Source organism: Dipteris shenzhenensis, chromosome 1 (genome assembly GCF_047967505.1).
Source record: "Dipteris shenzhenensis isolate YYH24624 ecotype China chromosome 1, Dip_SZ_1.0, whole genome shotgun sequence".
NCBI lineage: Eukaryota > Viridiplantae > Streptophyta > Polypodiopsida > Gleicheniales > Dipteridaceae > Dipteris > Dipteris shenzhenensis.
The window spans coordinates 52939470-52954778 of NC_141596.1; positions in this window are offsets into that span (position 1 = coordinate 52939470).

Sequence of the window (15309 nt, forward strand, 5' to 3'; positions counted from 1 at the left end):
GTATTTACTTTATATATATATAGACTATATGTTATATGCTTTCCAAAGTGTTTTGTTTATAGGTACGATCCTTTGCAAAGGCTTTACTTTAAGTAAGTATAAGTCTACCTAGTCAAAGTATCCTACTGATTAGGGACAAGCACAGAGGCTAAAAGCACACCGATTCATAAGAAAGAGTTTCATGTCAATATTTTATGCCTACCATCACTTTTTGAGGATTGGAAAGGATACGCTAAGGAGTATGGTGGAGGATTTGGGAGGAATGTGAGAAGATTGGTGAAGAGGGTGGCAAGATAGGGTAGGTTAGATTTGAGATATGTTAGACTCTGGCGGCTTTTTGGCCCCTAGTTCGTGTTGCTTTGGTGAAGGCAATATGGTCGGTGCGTAACTAGTTATGTCTTGGATAGCTCAAACCTTGGGGCTTCACAGACTCAGGTTTGGTTGCTTGTTGTAGTGTCACCTTACTAGACTTGGCTAAGATTTACAGCTCAAATGATTCCTTGGTAGAGGTAGTCTGGTTGAGATTGCTAAAGTCCTTTGAGTGTCTATCTTGCTTATATAGCGTTGGCCTCTTTTTGTATTTTCTTATCTTTAATATAAGTCGCATCCTTATTTTTTTAATAAAAGGTATACCCCAAATAGTTTCTTTTCCTGCTTGGTTGGCATAATATGTTTCAACACTAGATGTGACAATTCCACCATATGGATGAGGATGGTAGTTGTTGCAATAAAGGCAAAAGACCAGGTATCACCTAGAAGAGGAGGCTTCCCATTAGACATTCATATGCCACTACTACATTTTGTTTCATCCTTATGAATCTTGCATGTACTAAGAAGCATGACAAATTCTTATCATTCTCTTCCATGTGTTGGCATATATGTTCAAGAGACTTTTACCCATTGGTCTATCCCACTTGAGAGTGGGTAGTGCACTCCAGATTGGCTACTTCCATTATATTCGAGTTTCGACCTTCAAGATGTTCTTCTCTCTTAAGATATTCAACAAGTTCTTGGTATAATATTGTGGTACTTTGTAGCAACAATTCTTGTACTGGATCCTCTTGGTCTTTGCTATTTTGATTTAGCAAACGGAGTTCAAGTTTTGGGCCGACATTGTAGTTCCATACATTTCTCCTCACTGTATGTGAAAGTATAGGCAAGTTTGAGTTCCTTGAAGTATTGAATTTCTTTGGCTTGTGTGAGAGTTGATCATGTAGTCTTGGTAGGGGAAACAAGGGGTTTTAGAGGGGAGAAGATAAGGGGTGGTTTACAAAGGAAAGAGAGAGGGTGTGAGGAAACGGAAAATAAGGGAGTGGGAATAAGAAAGAGGGAAATGGGGAGGTGTTGACAGGAATGAGGGGGCAAAGGGAGAGGAGGAAAGGGTGCCTTGAGGATGGCGGAGTGGTGGAATAACATAGAGGAAGGAGCGGAGGCGATAGCTTGAGGAAGGTGGAGTGGAGTAGAGGGGGATACCTTGAGGAAGGTGGAGTGGCGGAATAAGGTGGAGGAAGGAGTGAAGGGGATACCTTGAGAAAGGCGGAGTGGATTGGAGGTGGAGCAGTGGTGGGAAAAGGGGAGTGGGAGGAAGTGGTGGAGATGTGAGAAGGAGTGGTGGTGGGATGGTGGAGGAAGTGGTGGAGATGCAAGGAGGCAGAGGTAAAACAGAAAGGAGGAGGAGAAATGATGGTGGGATGGTAGAGGATTGGTGGTGGGATGGTGGGGGAAGAAGGGAAGGGGGAAAGTGGAGATGGGACAAGGTGGAGGTGGAAGAGGAACAAGGAGTGGTTGAGGAACGATGGTGGAGGAATGGTATGATGGGGAAGAAAGAAGGTGGAGGAAGAAGAGGAGGGGAGGAGCAATTGGAGGTGGGAATGGGGTGAGTGGCAAAGCTTCAAAAAGAGAAGGGGGTTGTGCAAGTAGGGGAATAAGGACCTCCAAGTCATGACTCTAGAAGAAATCAAAGATTATAAAAGCACACAAATGCAAGAATCCCAGCCAAAGGATGCAAGGTTGTCCCATTTGATGAATCATGGGATGACGTCTTAACTCTTGAAGATAGAAACAACTATTATATATTAACATTAGGAAAATTCAGAGCTCATTTTGGGGCCATCTAGCCCAGAAGAAAAATAGCCCTCCACCAATTAGAGGAGGGCCTACGTAACGTAGGAAAAAATCACAAAAAGGAGGAAAAAAATCGATCTTGCATTCAATAGGGATATCTTTTTCATTTATTAACATACGAGATTTTTGGGGTGCAGAATTTGATATTTTTTACATTGTCAGTGCGTCTAAAGCAGGCCAAAACCCCCAAAACAACTTTTGAAACACTGAATGGACACCTAGAGGCCCAAAAAAGGGAGAAAAAGGCTCGAAAAAAAACTGTACAGTCTATTTGGCTAGTTGGATAGTGCCACTCGGAGGCTTGAAAAAGGTCCAATAAATTATTGTATAGAAGAACACGATTTGGCTAGTTGGAGAGTGCCACTCGGAGGCCTAAAAAAGGCAAAAAAAGGCTCTGAAAAAACTGTACAATAGAACACGATTTGGCTAGTTGGACAGCACTCGTTCTGGGGTTTTGGCTCACTTCAGGCGCACCGACGATGTCAGAAACATCAATTCTGCACCAGATTTTCAAAGAAGTTAAGTGGCACGTCTACTTAGAACACCTACTTTGTCATTTTTCTTTTTGATATAGTTTATTTTTGAAGCCAAAAAAAATGGAAATATAGCAATTTCTCTCAGGGCCCCAAAATGAGCTTTGAATTTTCCTAATGTAATTTCCCAAAGAATCCAATTCTTTCCAATGACACTTTGGACATGAAGTCACATGAGGTTGTTCACCCTACATCAAAGCAAGCTCCCTTCGCAAGCAATTATGCATGATTTTTGAAAAGACATATACTTTATCAAAATCAAGTCTTTATCAAGAGAAGTTGCTACTCATCAACAATGACTCAACAACCTTGTTGAAATTATCCTAATGTTCATCCTACTTCAAACACTAGACGAAAGCACAAACAAAAATATATCAGTAAGCCTGCCATCTAGAGTGATAAAGGAAACAACAATGACAAACCATTTTTGGCAAATATTGGAGTGAAATGAATCTATTCAATTGGCAATTTCTTTGGAATTTTCTATATAGTTAAGCCCTCAGCATGATGCATTCTAGGAAAAGAATCTACAAGGATTCAACTTTTTTTAAATGATTCGATATCCATAGTGCATCCAACACTATTGAATCATGCATCAGTCTCTAACCTAAGTGTGATACAACATCCATCAAAGATGCTTCATCTCAAGATAGTTAAAATATGAACTTTGGAGCCATATGTTCACTATACTTTTCTGAAACTCATCTTTTGGAACTAGAGTGTTCACCTTTCATGTAATCCAACTAGTCCATCACCTGGAAATTTAGATATGCTACATGCACCTGAACATAGGTCACAGTACCTTAATGCTTGTCCAACACATAGGTCATAGAACCTTGCTCTAGTAGCTTTATCGTGATTTATTCTTCATTGAAAAGATCAAGCAATAACTCTCACTTTAAAAAATCCTGATAACATTTCTTGAGTAATTGGATCTGCAATCAAAACTTGGCATAGCCTAGTCACATACTTTTGATCAATGCACAAATGCATTATAGAACAATCGATTTCAAAGTCAAGCACTAGAGCTTCCTTGTGTCCTTATGGACGTGGAAACTTGCTACCATAATTCGCTTTATGATATGAAGACAAAGACAATGGTAATGTCACATAGATATGTTATAGAGAAATTTTCATACTAGCGATAGAGTATCCTTGCCTACATGAACCAATCTTATGGCCAAATTGGAAAGCAATCAAAGATTAAGAAGATGATATCATGTAGACTTCAAATATCAGAATATAGAGTTTCTTCTAATCTCATCCTCATGACAACCGGTTTTGACATTGCAAAATATATATCACATGACATAGTTGCCTTTATATGGTTCTACAATCGACATAGGATAGTCCATATATTATGACCATCCTTGATGCTAAGGATGCAAGGCTATACAACCTTCATAATAAAGATATAGAATGACTCCAAAGTCAGGACAATGCTCTTATGCATTTTGACATAACATACAACAAAGTTCATCCTATTAGTTCCTTGGTTTTTTCAAGCAAAGAAACATATGGATTTTTTCATACAACTCATAGTAGTTTATACAGCAAAAGCAAAGAATCTATAATATAGCTAAATAACTTGATAATGACACTATGTCTCATGTGTCAATATATGCAAATCCTATTAAAAATTCTCATCTTGATTGTTTCACAAGGCAACTTGAGGATAGCAATGTAACCGCCTTCATGTTAAGAGAGTGCACATATTATATAGAGATCCTGGTGTCTTATAGGCTACACCCCTTGGTCTCCTCAACTCTCCCATATTCCACTCTCTTCAACAACAATGCCATAGTTTGAACACATTCAGCTTGGATGATGGATCTAATCTACATATCTTGCTTCCTTTTTGGGTTTAGGATTTGTCTTGCTTGGACAACCCTTCATCAAGTGCCTTTTTAGTTTTCCTTCTTATTGGATAGAGGTTCATTACTTGGTTCTCCACCATAACTACATAGAAACAAGACGTTCTCCTCTCAAAATGTTTCAGTAGTAGGTAGACACTGCTACTTTATCCATGACTTAGGCAACAAAATATTACATATTACAAAGTCTACCTTCAAGATGTTGCCTTCACAAACACACCAAAGAAAAAAAAAATCAAAGTGTGGCCATGGACATTGCATTTGGCATGCATTTATGATGTGTCAATGGCAGAATGTGCATTGATGATGACCCTCTTGTTTCTTACGAGAACTTTCAATTTTAATGTATGCACGACTGTTGCAAGAATCACTATCTAATTTTATGTACTAGCAAGCTTTTCCTTTATTATATCTTGCCTCAACTTGAGGGTCTAGATATTCTCCTTGAGGTGCTCCGTGTGATGCTTCTATTGGGTTATAGTTATATCTAATACCTGTAGCCATTTTTAACCTTCACGTGATGATTTCATGGGCAACAATTGTGTATGATCTCTCTAGCTATTTGTGAACCTCCTTAAATATTTTAGCAGCCTCCATGTAGACTTCCTACAAGAGAGCACTCTACCTCCATGAAGGAATCCTACAATGAGAGTCATTCTATTGTCCTTTCAATTTTTTTTGGAGGATTACGTCCTTTGCATTATCAAGAGGCTTAGCAAAGTATTAAAGTAGCCACCCTTAGCATGATGTAATAGTCTTGGACTTGCCAAGGATCATGTTGAGATATGGTGCCATGAGCACATAGATTAAAGGCTAAGGTATGTGCTAAGGAATGTATTAAAGTAGCCACCCTAGGATGTGGATTACATGATGTGAAGATGTGGATTTAGGATATCCACAAAGAGAGATGTGGATCAGAGGATCCCACATGTGTTGACTATTCAAAGGGCACTCTCTATATATGAGGCCTATCATGTATTGTTGAGAACACACATTGAAAGAGATATAGATTTTCTATCTCCCTCTCATGTTTAATTCAGTGTGCTTTGAGCCTCCATAGTTCTTATACTCATCTAGTTGCACTAGGTTTAACATGATCCTGCATGTTTTCTCATGGTATCAGTGCGTAGGTTTAGCTAGGTCTAGATTAGTTTTAGGTTCTTGAGAGATTTCTGCTGAAAGATTTGTCTTCTCATTAATAAGAGATTTAGGTCGATTCTCTTTTGAGTGAGATTTCTTGTGAGAGAGTATTGTAGTCTAAGCCGATGGCCGTTCATGGATGGAGCCAAAGCATTTACAAGAAGTCGATAAGCTCTTCTCCCTTGTGTCTGAGATGTAGCAATCTTCTCCTTAAGGAAAGAGTCAAAGAGAGAAATATCCTCTCCTAGATGCAACTCATAGTTCAACGCAATTCACAAGCAACATCTAGTTCAATGCAGCAAAGAAAGCTACAAAACCTTCAATCACGGACGACCTTATGAAGGGACTGTGAGCATAAGGCTCCCAACCAGCTCAAAGCGGCTGCTCTCCACCAACGACTGTTTGCAACTGCTCAGCCAAGGGCTCCCTCAATGAGCCACTCTACAGTCGCCAACGCTTACCTACAGCCTATTACAGAGCAGCCACTATTCTCTATGCCTCCATCAAGCTATCGTCTCAAAGCAACCAGCTGTCTCCTACGTGCCCAACAGCCAAGCTCTCTATCTGACTCATCTGCAAGAACCTCCGTGCAAAACCACTGCCTTCATCATCATTGCTTCAACCAGTATCAGCGGCGGCCCGATTGCCCATGTCGGAATGGAGGCTAGCAGTGGCATGAAGAAGAAGGATAAGAAGAAGTAGAATGCTATTGTCAAGGCCGTCAAGTGCAGTCCAGAGGCGGAATAAGTGAAAGTACTCTGCTAGTGTAGGGGCCATGCTTGGCGAGCAAGGGGAGCCAACAATTCTCGTACCTGTCGTTACTACTGCTTGCAGTTTGCAATCAATATCCCGACCGGTTCACACATATTGACCTTCTCTACACTTGATATGAAAGGTAGAGATGAGCAGTGCTCAAAAGTTTCATAGTCCATTACGCTTCAAGACGATTCAAACAGTTAGGAAAGGCCAGGAAACGTAAGGAATTAAAACACAAAGCAAGAGCCGATTTTCCTCTAACGCAATGGCTCCTATGAGCTCATCATAGCTCCAGCAGCACTCGTGGTTGCTCCATCCTCAACTGCATCTTTTACATTCCAGCGCCAACGGGCAGCTCCATAGCCAGCACCTCGCCAAAAGAACACTGCACCAAACAACCGGACACCTCCAATCAACCGCGTTGCCCAGGCCACATCGTCGTCTCTGAAGCCTCTTTCCATCCACAAAGTCTCCAAGGTCTCAGAAAAAATGCCACGTGGCAAGATAAGACTTTACTATGGTTACATTTAACCCTACCTTGGTCAATGGTTAAGTGAACCAAGTCTTGTTCAACTCAACCCTCACTAAACCATGGTTAGATTTAAGTTCAAGCTTAGTTAAGTGCCACCTAGCCCCTCCCAAGCATCGTTTGGAATTCTGCATATGAACCCCCATGCCACATCATCAATTGTCCCTCTTCGTCACAGAAACTTCGACAAGGTGTAACTTGCAATCCAAGAAGAATTTGCACATGCTCCAAAAAGGAAAAGTGAACGTCTTTTTGAGCTCTACGTGCCTGTGAAATCAAAATCATTATTAGCAATTAGAAACTACCAATATTAAAAGAAATCAATTGGTAAGACCTTTGCAACAAATGGAAAAGCAACGCATGAACACAAAACCAAGCCGAAAGCACAAGTCCATGCACAGAACATGGCATCCACACATAAAGCATCAAGTCACATGGAAGAACAAAGCGTCATCATCAAGCCATGAGCGGAATGACAAGAACAACATGTATTGAGAAGCAACATCCTTGCCACCTTTAGCCAATATGTTTGTAAATCAAGCCTGACCACCTGAGAGTAGCTATGAAAGCACCTAGGGGAGGTATTAACATGTAAAAACCCACACTTGACCACCTTAAGTAGCAATGTATGCACTAAGGGGAGGTGATGGATTGCAATCTCACATCTGACCACCTTGCACTAGCCAATGGATCATGGCACCAAGGGGAGGTGTTGAGATATGGTGCCATGAGCACATAGATTAACGGCTAAGGTATATGCTAAGGAATGTATTAAAGTAGCCACCCTAGGATATGGACTACATGATGTGAAGATGTGGATTGAGGATATCTACAAAGAGAGATGTGGATCAGAGGTGTTGACTATTCAAAGGGCACTCTCTATATAAGAGGCCTATCATGTATTGTTGAGAACACACATTGCAAGAGATATAGATTTGCTATCTTCCTCTCATGTCTTATTCAGTGTGCTTTGAGCCTCCGTAGTTCTTATGCTCATCTAGTTGCACTAGGTTTAGCACGATCCTGCATGTTTTCTCAGATCATGCATATCTTGCTCATATTATATATCCCCATGCACATCTTGGCTATGGTTTCTCTTTGTCTATTAGGCACTTTGCTTGCCTCTCAAGATTTCCTATAGCTCTTCCATCACTTATCTAGTTTTCTTATTATCCTTTCATAGCTAATCTATCATGTTGCATTTTCTAGTATTCAATGCATTCTACATGTTTCAAAGCCATTTGTAAATGGATTCCTTTTTCCACTCTTTGAGACTCGATGTTTTATCATGACCTTGAGCTCTAGCCTATGCATTCTCTACATACATTTCAATGTGGTTCAGTTGTTGATTCAAGTGCAAATCTCTGATTCTTGTCTTCTCTACCTCTCCTCATCAACCAAATTTTCAACTTTGAGCCTCAACTTGCTACTACACTTGCACCACATTAGAGTATTCTTGCTCTACCTTGGCTTTAGCACCCTTGTATTCTCACTCATATTCTATTGAGAGTTCACGTTTAACATCATGTGACCATGTGTGCATAGCACCATCATGTGATCATTTGTGCATAGCACTAACCCAATAGAGTGCTATAAAGGAAAGGGTTAGATGCCCTAACCCTAACCCTAAATGGGTTTGTATATATTCTATTTTTTCAACTAAATCTACTGTACAGTTAGTCATTTGTGGTGTGCTCTCTAGTTGTGCCCTCTCTCCTCATCTCCACTCTTCTCCTCTCCCCTCTTCATATTTTGTCATGGTATTAAACCATGGTTGTCCCCTCCACTGAGGTGCCATCCTTCTTGTGAGAGTGATTGAGAGATTGAGAGTTCTTTCACTTCTGATGAGTGATAGAATTTCTATCCATTTGAAAAGTTTCCGTCCATATTTCCATTCATTGCTTGAGTGCTTATGATAGTTTCTTGTGAGCGAGAGAGAGATTTATGTTCATTACAATTCATTTCCACTGAGATTTCCATCTCATCCATTTTCCATGCATGCTCATTGTGGAGAGATTTCTATGAGAGAGAGACAAAGAGAGAGAGAGTGCTTAATGCTCTCACATTGAGAGAAATCTTTGCATGTGACGACCTTGTGTAGTGCCTTCAGCTTCAATCACCTCAGCCAAGCATGAAAGAGAGCATCATTTTTGTGAAATAAGGTTCTTGCTCGTCTGGGACTAATTCTGTGATCTTCTCGACCCAGTTGCCACGACTTTCTTCTCGGCCCAACCATCTCGTATGCATGACTAATAGGGATCTACCACCCTCCAAGGCTACATCGATCACCAATCTCCAACGCCTTCTCAATAGAGTTGGCTTTTCAGCAAGTTGCACGTCTTGCGACCTATCTTGTCATGGTATCAGCGTTCTCTGTGTCTCCTCCAGTAAAGCTGACCACCAAGTTAGCAGCTGCTCACAACAACAAACTCAAAGGCTCCGTCAGCCTTTACTCTTAGCTGACTAAACTGAGGCTAGCAATGCTCGGCTCTACTGTAACACAAGGCGACGCCAAGGCAACCAACTCCACTGTACTACGCAAGGAGACCTCCAGTAGTACCCTTGTACCAAGCCTCCAATGAGCACCACATGCCATCATTGTAAAGCCTATACGACTATTTCACGACATTGTACACATCATTTTAGCCTTGTAATTTAGATCGGATTTTATCTATCGTAGTTCTATCTTCATTGACAGTTCAGATTTCACTTGCTACACTTAGGGTTTTGCAATTGATTCAGACAGTGGTGTTTACGGCACTTTGAGTACATTTCTTGCACCATGTCTACGACTAGCAACCTCAATCTGGAGGCATCTGCTAAGCTAGACTTTTCGCAACAGCAACGAAACCGGTCATGCTTATGTACTCAGGATAAAAGACTACAACAATCAACTTGCAGTAGCAGAAGAGACCATGAATCCAACACAAATGGTTCAAGTCATCCTGAATGGTGGACTAGGAGAGGGATACGAGAATCTAGTCCAGAGTATTGCCATCCAACAGCAAATTCAAACACTAGAACAACTCCAGTTAGTCCTACTTGGTTGAAGAACTCAGGACTCAAGCCATTCAAGCATGCAAAGGTCATTCTAATGATCAGGCATTCACAGCTTCAAACAGAGACAGAGGCAGAGGTGGATCATTCCAAAAAAGTGGTCATCATCATCCTCAGCAACATTAGAATTAGCAAAGAGGAAATCATTCCAATCGAGGAAGATTCCAAGGATGAGGTAATGCATCCACCAACGTGTCAAACATTTAGTGCAACTACTATCACAAGTTTGGACACTATGAAAGAGATTACTGCAAGAAGCAGTACGACCAAGGCGGTCAATCCAATAGCAATCGAAGGAATTTCCGTGGAAGACGAAATCATCATGGTGGACATTCTAGTCACAGTCATTTTGCAAATGGACATGGGAATATATTTCTTGTAAACGAGGAAATGCAGGAATTGATACAGTGTATCTAGACACTGATTTCAATCCAAAAGAGGATTTCAGCTATCAAGTCAACCAAGGTGGCACTTATCCCCTTCTTCCATGATGGATGCATGTGGGTGCTTGCCACATCATGTGGTGCCTTTAAAATCTTAAACACCACTTTGTTCATTTATATCAAAGTAATACTTACATTAAGTTTGGTACACTAATGACACTAGCTAAAAATACCCCCAAAAAACATACTCCCAAAATACCTCCTCTCTCCTTTAATTCTTGTTTATGAATTCAACATAAAAATTACTAGACATAGCTCTATGTAACACAACACCTAGTGGCCAATGACACTTCAAGCCAAGACCTCATGTAGCAATAGAAGAAACATAAGATAACTCTCAAGAATGTCTTAATCATCACCCAATCATCCTAACTACTGTATGAAGTCACACAACAACTAGTTCCCTACAAGACTTCGATCCAAGGCATCACATAGCAATAGGAGAAACACCAAACTATCAAGAGTCTCTTAACCATTGTCACTACTGTATAAAGCACTATATCCACATCTAGAAAAAATCTTCTCAACAACATTGTCACCATGACCATCTTCAAACATACCATCAAGATAACCACTAACATCTTTCATAGAAGCTTTCAACACATCAAAAGCTACCAATAGCATTAGGAAGACTCTGGCTAGAAGCCTTCACAAGAGCTATCTCAAAATCATCCACACCACAAATTGCAGTGTCCACACCTCCATTAGAAATATCACCTTTAGAAGCATCCACATCTACCAGTGGACCTTTAACAACATCAAAAGTACCACCAAAATTTGGAGAAGCGCCCTCCCAAAGCCACATCATTAATTGCTATAGCCAAAGCATCTAGCACATCAATACCACTACTCATAGCTCCACCACTATGGCCTCCTCTAGCTAAATGTCTCCAAATTAAAAAGCAACTATAACAAATTGCAAGTCCAACTTACTCCACATGATCTCCCAATTCGCCAATATATCATTCACAAAAATATTTCCTCAAAGGAGCATGCAACTGATTTCTACTATGTATACAAACCGTGAAACAATAGTATGCAAATCAACGCTGCACATGCCTAGGAGGAAACATTGAAAAATCAATGTCATCCACAATCTTCTTCTCCTCTCAAACAATGACAACACAATCTTTCTCAATCCTTTATAGAACCATATTGAATAGAACAATTCAAAGGAATCATAATAGCACATGAACTACTCTTGAAAATAGGTTTCTTCACAATATCAATAGGCGCATCAATCATTTGAGAAGCAACATCATGAATCTCTTACTCCCTATGAAGCATATGACAAACATAATGAAATGTTTCAATAATGTCTTAGCATGATATAATGAACCATTAATCTTCACAAATTGTAGAAAGAACTCTTTCAGTAAATCCTATGCCTTATGGTAATCCAAGGCCTCAAGCCTCGTGCTCACATCAAACCCATCAACTTTCCTCCACATATCAAATTGCTTGCAAGCCCCAATGATCTTTTGCAACAATCCTATTTGAACCACACTCACCCATAAGCCTCTTTTCTTCCTCATTAGTTGGAAGAAATGGAGCAAGCAAACGTTCATTCCCAAAAACTAGACAAAGAATCACCATTCAAAACAGAAATGAGAAGAGCATTAAACACAAAAGACACACCACTGCCATCCCTAACTACACTACCCTTATAGATAAATCAATACGTACGTCACTGGAAACATCACCACCATCGAAACCAAACTAAGTAGAACCTATCCAAACCTCCGCACTAGGAAAACCACATGCAACACCAACATCAGAAGATGTTGTCACTAAATGAAACACACTATTCAAAATTTTTGGACTTGTGTAAAGTCCAATTTGAGAAATGGACTAAAAAACAGTCCAAAAATTTTGAAGTAATGTTGTTTTTTGAACTAGATTTGACAACTCAAAACAAAAGATTTGATGATTGAGTACTAAGAACATCAATGCATAACCAAATCTCTTACAAAGGTGGTCTACATAAACATCTCCATAACTTCACAAAAATCTCTTACAAAGGTGGTCTACATAAACATCTTCATAACTTCTTGTGAATTGAGCTACTATCACCTAAGAACATCAATAGATGACCAATAATAGATGACTAATTCTCTTAGAAAGGTGGTGTAAATAAACACCTTTATGTATAAGTGGTGTGCACACACCTTTATGACCATTTCTTTTAGAAAGGTGGTGTACATAGACCCCTTAGAAAGGTAGTGTAGATAATTCCTTTTATGTGTAAGTGGTGTACATATACACCTCACTTGGTATTAAAAAACACCCTTAACTATAAAAATACATTTGACATAAAGTTTAAAATACACCATTAAGTATAAAATGGACCTCATAAACAATCTTTATACACAATAATAAGAGTAAAGAAATCAAAAAAGTAGTAAACTTTTTATTAGATATTCACTTTACATAGAAGTTCAAAACTTGTGATTACAAAGCCGTCAGCCATCATGTTACTCAGTACCAATGTCCTCAATGCCAGGCCCTTGACTACTAGGGTCTTGACTAATAGGTTGCTCTAAGACTGGAATCTCAGTAGCAAGGTCCTCAGTAGTTTGCTCTTCAGCTCCAAGCACTTGACTAGTAGGCTGCTCTGGAGTCTCATGACCAAGTTCTTGGTGAGTAGGGACCTGGCTACTAGGTTCCTGACTAGTAGGCTGCTCTGGAGTCTGTAAGGTCATGGTTGAAGAACCATCTATGCCACCTGGTAACTCCTCCTGGTCATGCTTTGCCTCGTCCATACCTTCTTTGAGTAAGGCTTCCTTGCTTGATCCACTTACATGTCCTTTACCCAAGATCAAGGGTCCCTTCCTCACTTTTAATTTCAAGGGAAGTGCTTCCACCTCTTTAGCCTTACCTTTTCCTATGACGTGTTGTACTACTACTTCTTGCTGCCGCGAGCCTTCCCGTATGATGAGTGGAACCTCCTTGACTCTAGTTGACAATTGATCACTCTTATTCTTTGTGCGGATTTCTTCTTGGTGTAAGTCATCGGATGCAGAGCTTTCATCCTCATCATCACTTGAGCTAGAATCATCACTCTCAGACTCACTACCCTCGTCTTCGACATTTTTCTCACTACCCTCTTCTTTGACATTTTCCTCTTCAAATAAGGTAGTGCAACTGTAATATGTGTCAAAGAACTCAATTTGATGGGGGGTATCAATGACATTTACATTTCTACCTTGGCGTAGCAATTTCTCAGTAGCAAAAACCATTCGATACAATGCTACTTCCCACCCATCATTCAGTAAATTCTTTGTCATCTCTAGTATCACATCAGGATCCATCGGCTTTCTGTAATCCACCATTGCTGCATCAAGCTTAACCTTATTGTCCTCAAACTAATGAAGCTCGAGAGTCCTTCAAGGAATTTTTATTAGATTGCCACCACCCCTGGATAAGAAGCACATCAAGAAAGGCTGCAAGACTTGAATGGCAGTGCCTTCCAAGACAGTCATATGATTGTGTAGGACTATACCATGGTATACTTTTGAAAGTAAGTACCCAAATGTAGATGTCAAACTCGCATACAAGGCATCCCTGTGTGATTCTATCACGAACAGGACCAACGTTGATCTTTTCTTATCTGCCATAGGACCTTCTACGATAAACCGCACAAGTTCAACTATCCGTGACACTGCAAGGTCTTGCAATTCATCTATGAAAAATATGCATGGCTTCTCCCAAGCATGACCGCTCATTGTTATGAAATGCTCTGTATCAATGCCATTGATGTGTGCAAATTTTGTATCATTCTCTGATAGCAAGATATCATAAGAGAAGCTGAATGGAGAAACATCATCTAAACCACCAATTGCTCTACCTTGGGCAATGGACTGCAAGGCCTTTCTCTTGATGTCCATATATTTTGTCTCAACAACCTTTGGCATTTTAGCTCTTAGATCCTTTGTTGGTGTGGCATCTGCATCCATTGAAGCCAACCACTTTCTAGCCCATGTCTTATCAAGGAGTTGACCTAGGCTAAGTGCTTTCTTCTTATCCACATCAATTGACTTGCTAGCTAACTCATCATCAGATTTCAATAAAAACAATAGTGCCGAGAGAGCAGCCTCACTTTGAATCATTCGGGTGACCACTTCATCAAAGTTGCTATGCTTGCTCTTCTTTCCAAAGAAGCAGTCACCACTTATTCTATTATTGCATTTGGAACAAACCTTAATGCTCTCCACCAAACAATAGACATCGGTTTCTTTATTTCTTTCCTCTGAGTTGCAGTATGCTCTGGTGCCTCAAAGGATATCTTCCCTGTTTCATATGCTTGGCAAACATCCACCATGCTCTGAAACACTGAGTTCTCATGGAAGACAATGCAAGTAACATCCTTGTATCTTGCAACGGCGATGTTCAAATCCTTTGCCTCAACCTTATTACTTGGTATGCCTTACGTATTGCTTACAACACCTTTCAAGCATCTATAGAACTGAGTCCTCTTTGCCATGTACTCAGATGTAGGTCTCCTGCCCTTCACTGTTTGTGGCTTTCCATAGCCCATCCATAACTCCCTTGCCTTTATCAAGATCTCAGAAAGAGAAGAGCTTTTTTTTAACCTAAATGGAGCAGAATTCCACCTTTTTGATTCTAGAATGTACTTCGAGTCATCGTTAAATATGCATACATGACAAATGACCCGTTGAAGCTTTTCCATTTACTCAATCTGTGGCAAGTTTCCTTTTCTTCCCTCATCAAGGGCAATCCTGCAAGCTTCACAAAAGTGTTGCCCATCAATGGGCTCAAACCTGCATCTTTCCAAGAATCTATTCTTTGCCAGCATGTATCTCTTCTCGATGTTAGTCCCATATCGGCTTTGG